Consider the following 17793-nt stretch of genomic DNA (forward strand, 5'->3'; position numbering starts at 1 on the left):
CACATTATGCACAAAACCTATACGCACACAACAAAACAGGAATACCACTTCCACAATGCAATTTAGTAAGTCGTTTGAACTCGTTAACTTGAATTCAGACCTTGAGACGGAGCTTGCCTTCTACACACGCACTTCGAGGTAGCAAATAGTAAACGGATACTTGTGTAACAGCGGCTTCCTGCGAAAAATGGCTGTATTGTATCTCGTTTTGTGACAGGCAAACTTTAATCAATTGAATAAGTAATCACGCTCCCTTCTCGTGAATATAAACGTAGGACTGGTAACGGACAGCGCCTATGTGTTTAGTCAGTTATGACAAATGAGTGCAGACGACTAACGCTGACAGCTTCTATGGTTCAATTATTGCATTTTTAAATCGGTTCGTATTCACTGAATAGCGTGATGCCCTCTTAATAGCAAAGTGACAATGTATTTGTACATTGGTTAAGTTTCGAAACCAGGCATGGACTTGCGTGCACGCGCGTGCACACACCAACGTTGAGCGGCAATAGTACCGGAGATAAGGTTCAAAACATCTGTGTTTGTTACATTGTAAAGTAGCACCGTGGACAGCCTGCCGTATGTTTTCGTCACGGCTAACTCGGATCAGTGAAGAATACGAGTTTGTTCGCAGTCACTCTTACCTGTTATAGCTTCCTAATCCCTAACTTATTTCAATCGTTGCATACATGCTTTATGTGAAACAAAGAAACATACCTTTATACACTAATGAAGTACATGAGCTTCGTATCTTCAACTTTAGCTTTATTGCATTTTATCTTTTATTATTTAGGTAAGAGATAATAGACGAAAGTATCATCGTCTGATGTATGCAGAAAAGAAAAACAATATATCTGAATTGAGGACCATATATTTCTATTTGATTTGATTGTGTTCTGGGCGTCTGTTCGCACCTCAATTACGACTGATACCACAAATTTTGATCCATGATATCGATCTACGCCTTTTTCGATTCTACACGCCTTGCAACTATTTACATTGTTACATATTAGATCATTTAGCTTGAACAACGCCGTTTGCATTTGAGTCGCGTTTCGCCAGGCAAAACAACAGTGTTGAAAGAAGTTTCTAATCATCATTGCTACAACAGGCACCGCTGACCTTCATGTCATTTTTATTACCAATAGGTTTACCATGTAATACCTAGGAGAACAATAAATTATTCAACTTAATATCGACTGGTATCACTACGGCGCTTTTTTTTGCGTCCTATAATTCTGTATTCATCTTGTATAACTGATCATAGCTTGGCATATTAAGCTTGTAAGTTATCTACAGTATTTGTCGTAGCTTTTCACAGGGAATAACCGTGTGGGAAATGATATATGGTCTGGTCGACTTTCTCTGAAGAGTTAAGCGGAACTGACGAATGCTGCACGGACTGCGCACAGTTGGGGGAAGGAGAGCTCTGGATTATCTGTGTCGAAAACAATGGCACCGGATTGCCTGGCGCGTCTGAGGTTGTCGCATTTGGACAATTCGAAACCGGTAAGAGGACACAGCTTCGAGCCAGATCAGTTAATCCTATGGCTGGTAATAGTGTTGCTATGGAAGGCACGTAAGTTGCAACGGTTGGTGACGGATTCACTATTATTTGTTCCCCAATTGAGGAAAAAATTGTAGTGCTGCCACTCAAAATTCCCGCGTAAAGCTCGCTTGAGGTCTCAACTGATGGTGGACGTGAGGTCGAGATAAGTACCGGTCTTCTGTAAGATGTAGAACCCTGCTGAACGTTGGCTATAGGTAAAGGCTGGCTGCTCGTTAGATTGGAAACAGTGGCCTCATTAAGAAGTATAGTTCGATTATTGCTTATAATCAGCGGACGAAAATGACTTCCAATGGACGTTGGGGAGACGAAAATGTTTGGTGCCTTCGTCGGGGATGATTGACTAATAGTAGGGCTGACAACGGGTTCCTCCGCCTTCTGTGACCAGCTTACGGAAATACAGCGCGTTGCTTTTTTATTCTCTAAATGTAGCCGTGGGTTAACTGTTGGGCTTGTAAATGCAGCCGAGTCTTTCGGGACAATTCCCTCAGCCAAATTAGCTCCATAAGGTTTGCCTTGCGTTTCAATCAAAGTTTTGCTACGTAAGTCTGCAATGTTCATCTTATGACCATCAATTGCCGATTTAGTTGTTATTGCTGTGAGCACTTCGGGGGGGACGAAATTACTCGATAATTTCTTCAGACAAGGAGGCGTATCGCTTAGCGATACATCACTTATATCTTGCTTCTTCTTAGTAGCCATCACCTTTTGAATGCAATCGTCCTCTACCGAATATTTGGGAAGGTCAATCGCTCGATTCTGTTGCGAATTCTGACTTTCCCGTGCAGTTTGTGCCTGAACAGGGGTTTCCCTGTCTGACCTGTCTACTTCTCCTGCCTGTGGACCTGTTTTAGCTCCAGACTCAGAATTTCCTTTGTTACTAGCAGCTGCTATAGCCGGCTTATACGTGATGACTCGCGCGACTTTCAACGGTGAAACTGGCTGAGGTTTCAACGCTTTTGAATAAGTTACAAGTTTACCGTCATAGACTTCACGTTGTAGCGCGACGCTCTTCAACTTCTTTGGCTTCTCTCGGTTTCGGGTGCAAGATAATTTATAGGCCGACAGCTGATAGGAACACGAGGTGCCATACTGGGGTTGGGTCGTCATCGCAAAAGAAGGGGACTTCACGGATCGAGGCTTGGGTGTTTCAGCTGGTGATGACTCAACCGATGTAACTTTAACATCCTTTCTCCTAAAAGTCCCATTGATGACAAGGTTAGTGCGATTAACGTTGGTATCGTGTGTACCAAAGGTATTCGCTATAAACAGATTTCTCGAAGCAGGGGCTTGAATGATTGCATCAGCTCGCTCCGTTGATGGCAGTCTGTCTTGGGTAGTCCGAACATTGCTTTCTCTATGAGAATTTACGTCCGATTCGATTTGAATTAAGGCACCAGAATCTGTTTGCGCATTTTCTTTTCGTTTCCGTCTTGCCATAAGTCGTATTTTTTCTTTGCGAGCACACTGCCACCGGTAAAGATCTAATATGCTATTCCTCGAGTAAGGTAAATGTAAATAATGCTTCTTTTCAGGTTTTAGCCGAGAGAAGCTATCTGACGTATCTGAAGGTCCGTTGCTGGTGGTCACGGTGATTGGTGTATGTTTTACGTCATGGTGTTCAGGCGTGCTGGACTTTAAACTCTCTTTCTTTTTATGGCAAATTCGTTTCGCGGCTCCATCTTGGATATCTTGGAGATATGGAAGAACAATATCTTTACAATTACCACGGTCAGCTTCACTGTTTATTGAAGAAGATAATAGCATCACAGCATTTAGATGGTCAGGCGATTGTAGCTCTAATTGTTTTCGTCGGAGCTCCTCAACAGGTGTATTATTTCGGTAAGGGGTAAATTTGATACGAGCTTTTTTTGCTGTCGTTGGGCTGGATTGACCAGCTATTGCCCCCAGACTTTCAGTGTCAGGTTTGAGAGTAATGGACGCCATTTATTTACGTAGCCCAACTGAAATATTTTTCAACGTATAAGTACTAAGAAAAGTAAATTTTCTCTGGAAACTTTTTATAGCATCTGTGCGACGACTGTCGGTGCTAGACTTTTGTAGGCGGAATCACCTACATTAAAACGGCTACGAGACGACGCGATTTCCATATGTTTAACGCCGACTATCTCGGAACTGGAAGATCACATGGTCAATACACATTAGTCTTCTAGCTTGCCAAAGCAGAAATTAAACCGGGAAATCGACAGCAACATGAGACGATTTATAAATTTTTCCGTATACTCCAACTACTTGTGAGAAGAAGGTTTTTAGTTGAAAAATAAGCCCATTGGTTAACTCTGCATAAATTGTATCAACGTCAGTACTATGGCTTGCACTGCCATGTTTCCGCTTGAAAGAGTCATTTTCATCGAAATTTCGAGAGTGAAAGCGACGTAACCATCTTCAAGCCATTTCTCATAATGCCATAACCTTGGCCATAGTTAACACTAATTTTTACGGGTCTGGACAGCATTTGTGCCTTTACCGAAATAAAATTCGTAAATACATGGCGACTTCCTTTATTTTAAATTAACTAATTATTAAATTTATTGCATCATTCTATCTTATGTCTAAATAAAGTATTCTAAATATTCACATATATATAAAAAGATAAATGCTGCCCAGGCCTATAAAAATGTATGTTGTCTATGGCCACGATTATGGCGTTATGGGGAATGGCTTGAAGATGTGTTGCTTTCCTTCCGGAAATTTTGATGTGAACGATGCTTTTTGTATTAGTTGACCAATTACGACAAAAATTGATGAAATCATGCCATGACATCGATAAGGAACTAAATATTTACCACCAAACAGTTTAAAGCCATTTGAAAAGGCTGGCACAAAAATAAGTCCGGTTTTTGGTGCTACACGGATTGGCGTAGAAAAATTTACTCGATCGTAATTTCTACTGCGAAACTCCGCAGGAAGGCAGCGAAATCAAGCCATTAGAGAAGCGATTAATCACGGATGATAAAAAGTACAGTAATAGACAAACAAATACTATGAAATTTTGACAGAGCCAAAGGAATAATGTTGTGTGTTTAATGGGATGGGAAACACGTTACGTATTATAATATGTTGCTGCCTCCCAGCGATTCGGACTTCTAGTGTCAATAACAAACAAGCTTACAATAAACCATTGAAAAAATGCGAAATTAATAAACAGAAGTGCGTCGTTGTCCATCATGACAGTATCACATATATGTATAGTCGTCAAAACTGTATATGTAAATCACCCATATGTGTAAACTGACAGAACGTGGATAGGACATTTCTACTCATTCTCCGTATTGTATGAGTCCTGCGCAAACAGACGACCTCAGACGACCCAGACGGTCTCGGCAGAACTCCCTTATTAGCGTTCATTTAGTTTTCATAAAGGGATCACTTACCAGAATTTTTCACCCGGAAGCCGTAAAAGTTCTACGATGATAAGTCTATGGTGTGACTAGCAAAGAAGGCTATCGATAAAATTGCATACATTTAGTTTACCCATATTAAGATATAAAAAAGATTGGTCCGATTTCGGCTCAAAGCCTATATATATATATATATATATATCACTTAAAGCGATAGTACAGTATAAATGATGCGCACAGATTTGGTTAGCGTAAGGCTGGGATTGTATGGCATTAGGTCCGTCCGACAACACATGAGCTACTTCATCTTGTAACGATTATATATTGGCACATCCATCAACAGTGGGCTGTACGTGTAACGTGCGCGTCACTATCTGCAAAGTAACGTGAGTTGATCTCTTCAATCGTATCGCATGTCTGTCATGATTATGCAAAAAAAAAGTCCAATCACAAAAGCTTTTTGGAGTTTACAAGATAAAGGACAAGCAGAGTCATATGCTGCCCCGTGCTTGACAACGAAAAATAGCACCTTTGTCAAAGTGTCCCGACACAAGCATTATCATACGAAAATCGGTAACAGTTTAATAGGAGTAAACAAAAGTTCTGTTAGCCTATTACATGTGTTGCACTGTTTGGTTTGAAATAACGAGACGAGCATTTAAACTAAGGTCGTTAAAAAGCATTAAAACAGACTTGCTTTGGCGGTGTAGCACCAAAAAGGTCATTCTGAAAATTTGAAGCTCACCGAAAATCTGGAAAATGTACGATTTTCACACATGAAAATGATTAGTTATATAATACCTAATTTCTCGAAAGAAATAACACTATTTCCTACAATTCGTTTACCAAACCAAAGTGATACATTATAAACAAGCAGCCATACTAACCATAACATCACATGTCTTTAGCACTTGTTCACTTTGTTCGTAATCATCTAGAGTTAAATGGATAATTAATTAACCAAAAACCAATAGCTATCCTACCACTTATTTTGGCGTCCTGCAGTTGTCTCGATTGTTTTCCCTCACTTCACAGCGGTTCTCACTGACTGTTTATTTTCTCTTCCCTAGCTTTGCCTCGAAAAATACCAGATCGCTCTCGCTCTGGAAAGAGACTACGGACGATTTCCCCTATGAGTATCGACTATATCATGACAGCATGAGTCCTTGCTTTTCGAACAATCCAGTCGCCAGACCTCTACATCCATTTTACGTTGACCTAGATAAGTACTAACTACCCACTTAAGGAAGCGAACGTCTACGATGAGAGAGAGGCAGAGAGAAAGTGAAAGAGAGAGAGAAGAAACCATCGAACTCGCCCTATCACTAAGGTGGCTGTGATGGTGGCGTTCGTGGTGCATTCATAGGGGCGGCCCTACCTGTGTACACTCTCCACGTTACGTTTTCATTTACTGCTCGACATTAGCGCCGTCGCCGCGAGCTAAGCCTTTTGGGCGGCTCTGTGCTTCTCTTCCTCTTTCCCCTATCTCACTCATTGATGGATGGACCCGTTTAGATTTGCAGGAAGTCCTTTGGCCCACATCGTTATCGAACATCCCTCGACGAGTTCGCACATGCGTACTACGCCGGTTCTGAGTAAGTGGCGCTATCTGGCGTAAAAGAAAGCAATCTCGACAAAGTTCGTTCGATTTCTATTTTTCGAACACAAGAAAGAGGATTGGTAAGAGAGAAAAGTATATGGTCGCATGTATCTTGGACCTATAACAAGGGTGGTCTGGCATGCTAACCGTGTAAAATACTTGTCAACAAAGCCTAACAGATTGGCAACCCGACTGTCTCAACGCAAGCAATGTAAACTAAATTTAAATTTAAATTTAATAATCGATAAGTAGTTTTTATACCTAGCTTTGTTCGATTCGACCATATGGTAGGCAGGCAGGCAACGGAGCGTACTTGGAATCGACGTGCTGAGCGGTCTTTGCAATAGCAATTGTAAAGTGAAAATGAAAAGGGGTACACCCATCCAATCCATGGTGATGGCACGCATTTCATTTGATCACCGAGCGCCGTATGGAGACACGGGAGAGTTACGTGTAGAGGGATGTCGCTATCTGAGCTTGTATGGAAAGGCAAGTCGATCTTAAGAATGCAAGGTAGCAAAGACGACGCGTGAGTATTACTGGAGAAATATCGATAGTATCCAGGTTCTAACTAAAACAACTTACCTGGCCAATGTAATAGCTATTACAGGTCTATTATAGGTTATTGTGTAGGATAGGTCTAGATTCAACATCTTGGCTGTTAGCTGGATATGTTTAAATGAAGTATGCCGTTTTTTAAAAGACGCAGTGTGTAATTTTTAGATAGAATTCAGTTTTTTTTTGCTGATGACTATCATTGTTTAAGCACGCGTCGTGTTATATATATATATATATATATATATATATATATATATATAATCGCTGCTAACGCACAGAATTGTGATATATCCGATTCTGCGATAACATTCGGATGCATTTAGGATGTTTACATTTGAGCCTGTAATGATTAACTTTTACATGCACAACTGAGTCATTTTTAATTTAAGATTATACTTTGTTTTTATCACATAAATTGCGTACGTTTGCTTCCCACGGCGCTAACAATCTTTAGCACACGCATATACGCGATATGTCATAATTTTGTAAACTCAAAATTAATGGTTGACAAATAATAATATAACGTAAAATGATTATGGTAAAAACGTGTAGCTTATGACAAGTGGGGCCGATTTTAGGTTCACTTTGTTGCGTTTAATATTTTCAATTTAGTGAGACTTTGGATCCTCGCAACTTTTTATGGGAATAAGGAATCGCCCAGATCCGGAGATTCACTCCGATTCGGTTCGCCGGAAGATGCGTTCTTCGACAATCAACAAAAATTGATGTGTGCGTTACTGACAAAACAAATATGAAGTGTCTAAATAATTAACGTAGAGCTGTTCAAAAATGAGACTCGTATGAAGACATCTCGACAATACCTACCTATATTATCCGTCAACGAGTAAGATCAAATCAGAAAGAATATATCTTCAGTAAACAAGGCTATGCTTCATGTGAAATCGTTGATTTATTTCTTTACGGTGTTACACAGCGTTTACCAGAAATCAATACGCGCCCTTTAGTCTCAAAAAATGTTCCGCATAGAAAAAAAAACGCAATAAAAATGCGAAGTTGTCCATATGAATATGACAGGGTGCCAATTAACTAGCTCTTGTAGAATACGTAACGATAGTATGTGTATTGTTACCTTGTTGACGTTGTGAGTCATTCTTCAGAAACGAATGACTCGTTTGATAAGTAGTTCTTTAATTGCCCCAATACCAGTTACCCCTTTGAGGTGATTTCTACCGAATGCAATATGTGCATGCCACTGTTTTTCTCGTCCTCAAGACGTGTTTCGAATTTAATTATCGGGAGAGTCCTCAGCTCGGTCAGCGAATCTTCCTTTGTTTCTTCTATCACGTCGAAACACTTCCTCTTCAGACTGCATCTTAGTTTTGGAAAGAGGAGAAAGCCGCAAAGAATCGAGTCCCATAAATACAGTAGTTAGGGTAAGAACTGCTATTTAGCTAGCAGTGAGTGGGCCAGTGCACTGTCATCACAGAGGCTCGAAGACTAATTGTGGAGCATCTATGGCCTCTGACATCGGGCAGACTCGCTAAATGTTGCATAAATTATTCACAGTATTTCTTAGTAACTTTGGAGCTACACGCGTAAAACCTATGATGAATAACCCTTCGATAAATAGAAAAAAATTGTAAGGGCCGCCTTAGTTCTAGATTCCGATCGTGTGTCTTTCTTTGGTCGAAATTCCTTTATGAATCGATACTAGGGAAATTGCGTCCTGGTCTCCTCGTTGCAGCTGTAACCCATGTCTGATTACCCGTAATGACGTGCTCAAGTAAGTTTGGCTCTGCGGGATATGCCGAAAGCTTTTGTTGACACAGTTCTTCTGCTGCAACTAGAGTTGCTAGATTTAAGCATTAGATAAAATCGCCACTTTGAGCAAAAAGGCACTTCAGGATTATATAGTTCATAATGACCTTAGATTCTGTATGTAGTCTACATTCGATGCCTCAGTTAGCCGTGAATTTAATTCAAAAGAAATGTATTGAAAATTTGCGCACTTACTAAATAGTCGCTTACGTATTCAGGATGCTAGCCAAGGGCTACAAGTCACAGACTATCATCCCTTGTTCCCTTGTTCTTTTTTGTCCTAGTAAATGTCTTTTGATGGAAAGATTTATGCGAAATCCTGCAGCTTGCGCGCCAGATGTCGGCCTTAAATGAAGCGCCACTGCTGATTCTATATTTTCAATCTACAAGCGTCGTTTGAAAACAATTTTGAGTGATATAAGTGATGAAATAAGTTCTGCAAATCTCTACTACGAGCTGAAATACGAACAATCAATAGAATAACAAATGCACTTAAAATTTGCTAACTTACGCTCGCTGAACACCTGTTTTAATACTAGCTAAAAAGCTATAGCCGACAAGTTGTTAACTGTAGTATTTCCACGACTGTCAAACAATTCTATGTAGACAGTCACAAATGTTCCGTTTAATAAAATCGGTTAAGTAAATGGTCGTGCATCAGTGATTTTTACCAGCGGCTAACGCCAATAGTCAAAATCGTATTATGGCACCCACAAATAGAAGATCTCCATATAATATGTTCTCGAATAACATCACATTCTGATCTTCACATATGGATACGTCTAAAATAAGACAGCTCTAGTTTTTCCTTCGTCTGCTTCCTGCACAAAATAGAATGTGCTCAAAACCTCGACCACCATACGTCCGTGTATGTGTACGAGTCCGTGTTATTAGTTGTTACGATCTTGATTAGCTACTTCTCAGATGAAAAAAAATCCACGCTGAACATATAATCGTTCGAGTACAGTTATTTTTCTATTACTATTATTACTGGTCCCGATTGAAACTGGACAAAAAATTAACTGTGACCTTTACAGGCCGACTCGAACTTGTCAAGCTCTTAAAACCCTGAGCAGGGCCTTGCGATTAGTACCGGTCAAGTTCAATCGCATCAGTAGGCTGAATGTTGATACTGAGCGTTTAAACGCCGATAGTGGTCTGATTGTAAGCTATAGCGCAATCCGTTTTCTACTATCGTTCTCCCTGTCTATCGTTCAGGTGATTTAATATTGCTTAAGCACAGCAATCATTCGATTATCATTATAATTGTCAACGCTATAGATACCATGATTTTTTTCATTATTACATCATGTTCCAGTATTCGTTTGTTTGTGTGAGCGTTCTTTGAAGTGGGTGGGCCCTTTGTCAGAATGTAGACTTGCCTCTGCTATTGAGAACGGCCGGTGGATGGACTTTTCCGTACGATTTTTTCGAAACTACTTAATGCTAAACACTAGCCAACCAAGTTCACTTTACTAGATATATAGAGTAGAGTATCTAGTGTTTAATGCGTATTGCTTTTCGAAACGATTAGACGCAAATACTGACCAGTACGTAGAATCTTATTATTAAAAGTCCTCAAGCGGTGAGGTGTCATCTGTGGATTGTTGTTCTTCTCTTCGATCGACCTTTTCTTTAATATCTCTAACGCTCGAGTTTTTTGTTTCTTCGAAATCAAACGAAACCTAAAAAAATTGAAAGATAAACAATAGAGTGAATTCATTGTGTTTGCGCTGAAATCACCAGTAGACGACTATATTTAATAAACGAGCTATTAGAAATATAGATATACGACTAGAGATCGAGAACAATAACTTAACAAATCTATGTCATTTCCAGGCAACTTTTCTAACGAATATAATATGCATTTTAAAGATAAACAAGGTTTATCTTTTCAAACATCAGCAGTCGAAATTTGGGAACGATCATCTTTGATTTCCGTCAATAGATTACTATTCTTTGAGGCAAATGAACCGATATATCTCGTTCTCCCTTGTCAATTTACTCGTTAACGGCTTCTACGAGTATTTTCTGTCTTTCAGCCATCCCGCAACCTTATGTATAAGTCTAGCCATCATTCGTTTGTTGCAATACTTTGATATCTAATAAACAACACAAACTGTGAGAAAGATGCAACGAATGGGCAGAGTAAAGTAGAAATTTCCTGCCAACATTAGATGAGAATTGCCGATAGAACCACTACCAGAATTTTCCTGGCCGGATGTCAAGAACAGCATTTTGTGTTTTCATCTTTGTCGGGCGAACCCCCGGGGAACTGGCAGCTTTTCGAGGCGTCTATCAGTATAGAAAAATACGCAGCTGACCAACTGCGGCTCACTGAGCTTGCCCTACGGAACGGATGCGTTTAATGCCAAACCGAACGCCTATGCGCCTATGTTAGAACCTATGTATAGGACGATAGAATTATAGGGCTATATATGTATGTCGCCATCGTTACATTGGTTCGAATGAAACACCGTGTACTGACGGCTAAATTTTCGGCATTACTTTTAGCGTATCCAATAACTGTCTCGCGACTGACAGAGAGACTGTGAAATTAAGAATTCTAATAATAATCTATCTACGACTTCGCCCTATTGAGATGGATAGTGATTGTTGATCCAGCCATGAAAAGCTCCACACTTACCTGGATCGAACTCATAAGCGAGTTGAAGCCAACGTTCGATCCATATGCTAATTAATGAAAGCTTGCCAATGGGATCTGCTATTGTCACCGAGTAACCGCAGTACGACGCTTTTTTAGATCAGTGGCGCACGAGTCTGCTGAGGACCCTAAAATGTTGTGCATTCTCGGCAACATGGATAGCAAATGTTTTTCACGTTACTACCCGAACCTACAGTAGAAATTGAATTATTTGCGTCTATGGCTACCATATACTCCGAGCGGGTTTTTTTATTATTCATTAATATTTCTTTATAATAAATTTATTTACAAAAAGAAAAAATGATATATATATATATATATATATATATAGTTTCCGTATTTTGGTATTTTGGTTATAATTCTGCAACACGTTACATGTGAACGGTCAGCTTTGGCCGACAAGGCCTCCAGACGCTAGGCTTTGTTTTTCTCATCTGCGACAATTTGTTTTTATCATTCCGCGTCTCGACATCTGCTTGCTTCCTAGCTGGCCTTCAACATTCCAGTCTCCGTCATAGCAATGTTTACACCATAAATTAACCGCGCCTTTGCTTAAAGTTTTGTTGCCTAATGTCTTCACCAACCTTCAATCAATTTTCGCGGCCCTGTGGTCTTCGAAAACCAAAAACTGACCACTAAGTGTTGAATTCGTAATTAAAGAATATTTTCTCTTAGGCCCGCTTCTTTTGGAGTAAACCTAACCGATTTCCACTCATAAGTTTCTAAAAAAATTTCGTCTGCTAACGGCGCGTAGCTAAATTTACAGTCTAATATATATACAATGTTATTCTTTCCTTTGTGGTTTCGACATTTCGACAATTTATTAAATTTCTTTGAAGAACTTCAGCAATACTCGTAATCTTTTGACACGCATCAACACGTGCTGTTGGCATAGGGGAATGAATCCAAACAAATAAAAGTGAACGTGCAAGCAGCTTTGGCTGAGCTTGTAGCTGTCGGAAGCATTTAACACATTTCATATAGGCTAGGGTTTACAGGGATACTCACCCGTATCTTTTCATACCGCAAAATGGAAAAGGAAGCAAAAGACGATTTTCAATGTGTGGTACCTATTATGCATCGTGCAGTGCACAATTATATAAAACTAAATTGTCTAAAGTAGATCCGTAAGCCTGGGAAGGGGTTGTTCAACAGTATCACAAATCAGAATTGGCTATCTCTATTTTCCACACCACGGCTTTACGTGCGTGTCAGTTATCAGTCAGCTCTAAATCATAGTGTATGGTGTATATATTACGAGGAATCGCCTAGTTTACCTAATCTAACCACATTGTTGTAGAAAATGTATGGGCGGATTCGAGGTTGAGCTGAAACCATACAAATGTTTTCCATCAGCCGTTGCTATTTGTTAGATATTTCAGCTTATAGTAAAGCATAAGTTACAAAAAAAAAAAAGCGCATCTCTGAACCGGACATACAATCACATACTAAGTTACGAACTAACAGATTTTCTAGACGTCAGTCAGTTAGTCATGTAACATAGTTGACCACATTCGGATTATCTAAAAAAAAAATGTGTAAAGCAGAGAATGTAGCATTCCCTGCTTTACACAGCATTACGTCTTAAGCGTAATTCAGGCATAATTCAGCTAGCCTTTTTTTAATCGTCACATAATATACAAGCTTTTCAAGCTTCCAAAGGCATTACCATGATCATTATGAAGACAGATTAAGGGATTTCTATAGTAACGCACGCCTTGATTGACTCTTGAAAGCAAAATGTACCCGTTTGCCATCTGCGCACTTACCGGCCACTTGGGGTGCACTCACAGAATTTGGTTACAGCGTCTTGCGTTATACATGCTGAGTTTTGAATTTTATGTCCGGTCGTACCTTATATAGCTTCACCACGAAACGAAATGTGTCTGCGCCTTGAACCATCACGTGTTTTCTAGTTTAATAGGTAAATACGTTGTTACTGCATTATCATGAAATCTAACCCTGCTAGGACGAGAAAGATCATTGTTTTTTTATAGGGTGTGTCCAAAACAAAGGTTCCAAGCAAACATGCAGCCGACTTGCGGCGTTCACTTGGACTCCATCAGTAGAAAAATGCTAATTTAGTATATAAATCACTATCTAACGTTTTGGTTAACCCCAATACTCATTGAACTCGAACTGTTCTTATCCAGCCATTCAACTATGAACTGTTCAATGTGAGCCAAATTCAAGATTTCATTCTGAAACTATATATATATATATTAGTTAATATTAATTGTTTTTACATACATAGTACAATTTAATTTCTAGTAGGACGGTTTTATATACAGAGTATTTTCTCCGCTCTGATCCCCATTTCCGCATCGAGTGATCCGAATATGGCAAATACCTGGAGCACTCGATATACATAGATCGGGTTAGTCGCTAAGGACAGTCTCTACAAATGGGCAAACAATAATTATTAGGCGTATTATAACATAATTGTTTAGCCGTTTTAGACGAGCTCCAGATATTTCAAAGATAAATATAAATTATAAAGCAGCACGTTCCTCTATGCGATCGCACTGTTCTCCTGACATGCAGGTGACTGTCTAAGCTTTTTGTTCTGTACGTATTTTGCCACTGTTATTCGGGACCATTCTCTAACGTTTCATTTAAAACTTAAGGTCGACGTATGTTCATCTCAAAGCTTTGCAATGAAGTATTTTCGATAATTGATCCTACAAACTGTTAAACAAAAAGTTAATTAAGTTCGGCAAACTTTCTTACCTCACAAGCATTCGAAATCTAGGTAACATCTGGATGACATTTAATCGCATACGGTGCGTATGCGGTAAAAGTACTCGTTCGTGATTCAAACAGGCATATGTTGGATCAGGTTAGCCGTTTTATCACATTTACTATCATCCCGTGCATATTTTTGCCCTTTTCACCCCACTCGTCTTTAACGATTTCAACGACGTCGACATTGAAACAGCTTTTCGAGCACTAATAACATAAAACCTGCAAATATAATAGGCCTATCTCTGTCTGCCCAGTCTGCAGTGGTCGATTTACGACCTCTGTCCCGTGAAAATAACGACACACCTTACTGGGTTCAGTTGAAAATTACCGCAGATCCAACAACTCCATCTACTCGATTGACGTCGACATATGTACTTGAACAGCAATACTACACGAAGGTCTTAATACGGGAATTAGCCACACCAGTGCACCAAATACGGGTGGCGCTGTCTACTGCTAAAACGACTACACGTATGTACGACCGAAGCTCTTCTCGAAACTTTTTCGCTACGGGCAAACATTAAGAGACCATGCGAAATACGTGTTGTGCAGGCGGGAAGATGTCTAATCCGCACATGTATCGTCAAGGACGTGGTGATCCCTGCCCTGCCACTTATCGAGAACTTCCGTTCTCCTATGCGTTTTCCTGTTGTGCAAAGTCACCCCGAGCATTCTCGTCCGTACAGTACCCGAAAGGCACTAATTGCCCCTGCAAAAATTCTGGCTGCGGCATGTCTCGGGGTGGCGAAGGGAATGCCCTCTTGACACTTCGAGGCGGCCAGGAAATGAATCAAGTATCATTCTTGCCAATTATTATAGGAGTCGGTATGCTTTCGCAGGCATTGGTCATTTTCGGAATCTTCGGATTGCATCGATGGTGTGAACCATCCAGATGGTTTGAAAGTCCCTACGAAGAAACGTGGGATGACGGCCGGAGAGAAGGTGATACGTCTCTCTATCCTGATTTGGAACCGCCACCCCAACATTTTAGACGTTGATTGGTTACAATTAGTGTATACGATAGGTGTCTCAAATAAAAATTAGTTATAGACGATTAACACAAAAGGATTTGTGACAATCACCGGAATCTAACAAATGACATTGTCAAAGGTTTTGCTGGTTTTATCATTGGCTAAACGCTGCTGGTGTAACCTGTGTTGAGATTTTAAGCCGAAACTCACTACAGCCGGATTAAAATGACTCTTAATAGGTAAAATTAGTATTCTTACTCATCAGAAATTTACTTTATTGTCAAGAATGGGTATCGCTTGATTAGCTGCTCTTAGACTCAGGGCCCCGAGTATAAGTTAGCTAAGCACTTAAGTGAATTGCTCCGTAGAACCGCACTCCGTTATTGCGGAAACGAAGAAGCTTCTCTAAGGCTGCGTTACGGAAGCTTCCCGTGAGGCTTTATAGTAGCTATGATTTTACTACGACCGTAATAACATTGTTGCGTTTATAAGTTCGAATCTGTCGATATATCGACTCCATTTGGCTCCACTGTTTTAATTAAATATAGGCTGAATTGAGGTTTGGTCGCGACTGTAGTCCAATGGCGGCCTATTAGAGCGAGTGGTATTTTCATTTTACTTAAATTTACCGTAGTTCACTAGTCAGCTATCTCTAGTAGCTAATAATACAACAGAGGACAGTGTAGCGTGAGCATAAGTATAGCAAAGGTTCTCATAGACATTAACTGTTAACTACTCAATCCAGATCGAACTTGAAGGTTGATTAGCGTTGTTCTGCTGATAGATTTTCTTAAAAAACCTTTGTAGTGTTTGTCCTTTTGTTAGCAAGCAAAAAAAAGAATTCATCATTCGGTAGGCAATAGTATCAGATTAGAAATCGGCTTTTTAGGGGTCATATCGAGAAATCCGAAAAGAAATTAAGTGAAGAAAGTTTACATGTATAGTATTATATATGGCCGAATGGTTAAAACCGTTCAAAATTTTAGGATTTCTTCTGGTCTATGAACAGTTTTGCGGTGCTACGCAAGCAATTTCAGTAGCGCCAGTTGTAATCCGCATAGCGTTTTAATCGAGAGAATAAAAATAGTTAGAATCAGTATTACATCAACTGTAAGATTGGTTTTTCTACAACAAGATATTTAGTTTTAAGTATAGAATTGACTTCGCTGCATTCAGCTCCGGTAGCTCGAGGGTTTTCCAAAAGCAAACCTTCGTTTAATGGGCCACCTCCGCTGTCCAAGCAAATTTGTTTTTAAATCTCATTAATTTTAACATAATAAAAATCTTTTAAATCTAAAACTATCCATAGTTTCTTTTCGATCTTATTCTATTTGTCATTGTCTTTAATTATTCGGTATTCAACTGGCAGATAAAACCTTATAAAACGAGTTGCTTCATACCGATCCCGCTCGATTTGGAAATTTGACGTATCCTCTTTAATGGTACTACTAGCCGGTGCGTTCATATACACGATAATATCCTTGGCTTTATCAGATCTCCTAGTATCGTATGAGGGTCGACGGAATATAAGATTTTCTACGGGAAAATAAGGCCTCTTGTCCTTAAAATTGGACAGGCACGTCATCATATGCGGGAAGCTTTTGGGGTCTTCGCATGTGATATCTATAGCCGAGAAAGTTATAGTATATGTGTTAGTTTTTGCGCAGCGATACCACGGTAGCAGCCACTCGAAAGAATGTCAGCCACTCTTTATGAAATGTGTGTTTGATGCGAGAGGCTAAAAGAACTTGAGAACTTACTTAAGGTTCTAAGGCATTTCTTGATAAAATGCCAGAGATGCGAGATCTCAGAGTAAACGTTACCTTTACCTTGATCTTTGAATGAGCTTACTGAATGGCTGGATGGTTCAAATCGAAATTCTCAGGCCTCGCTGTTGTTGCAGGTCTCTTGCTTGCAATACCAAAAATTAAAGTTTACGTTTTGAATCAGATGCGTACCGTGAGTATTTCACTATGTAAAAGCTAGGAAAAGAAGGCAAGTTCGGGTATGAACAAGCTAAGGTCTTGGTTTGTTCTACATGATTAGAGGCCTATCAGTACCTAAAGACTCAATCTGTGTTATCCGTTTGAGGCATCCGATAATCTTACTCTTCAGCTGCTCTTCTAATAAAACAGTTCAGCGTTTGGGAAGGTTGCTTTATCTAGTGACAAGTATTAAGACAATCACGATTGGCACAGCGATCCATTTTAAGCTGAAGCTCAAACCAGTTGTCAGCCTTGCTGAAATTAGCAGGTCATTATTGAAGCGCCGATAGCTGTCTTGTTTCCACGGCATCCCTCGGATCTGTGAAGGGCCCAAGGTTTTCAGCGAACTCTGTCAGAGGATTTATCGAAAGCGTGCCGAATTTGAGTCCTCATATAGTATGGATGAGCCAAAATGACACCATTTGAAATTCTCACTCAGTCAAACCAGGCCATTTTCGTTCAACACAAAATCAGAGATGTTTGTCACCTTAATCTGAATTATTTCCCTTTTCCACCGCAACTAGGGGAAGGCGTCTCCAAACACCGGCCTACTGACGTAAC

The 17793-nt window shown here is 39.8% G+C and overlaps 1 long non-coding RNA gene across 2 annotated transcripts; it reads left to right on the top strand.

Annotated features, from left to right (window-relative positions):
• Positions 1 to 6400: 6400 nt before the first annotated feature.
• LOC111265527 (uncharacterized) lies at positions 6401 to 7989 on the top strand. Of its 2 annotated transcripts, XR_002683503.1 has the most exons (3): positions 6401 to 6524; positions 6821 to 7058; positions 7700 to 7989. It is a non-coding gene; the product is annotated as an uncharacterized LOC111265527 (long non-coding RNA). The 2 variants fall into 2 exon arrangements; XR_002683502.1 differs by lacking the exon at positions 6401 to 6524 and having other exon boundaries at positions 6617 to 7058.
• Positions 7990 to 17793: the final 9804 nt, after the last annotated feature.

The sequence above is a fragment of the Varroa jacobsoni genome, unplaced genomic scaffold (genome assembly GCF_002532875.2).
Source record: "Varroa jacobsoni isolate VJ856 unplaced genomic scaffold, vjacob_1.0 scaffold_979, whole genome shotgun sequence".
Lineage (NCBI taxonomy): Eukaryota > Metazoa > Arthropoda > Arachnida > Mesostigmata > Varroidae > Varroa > Varroa jacobsoni.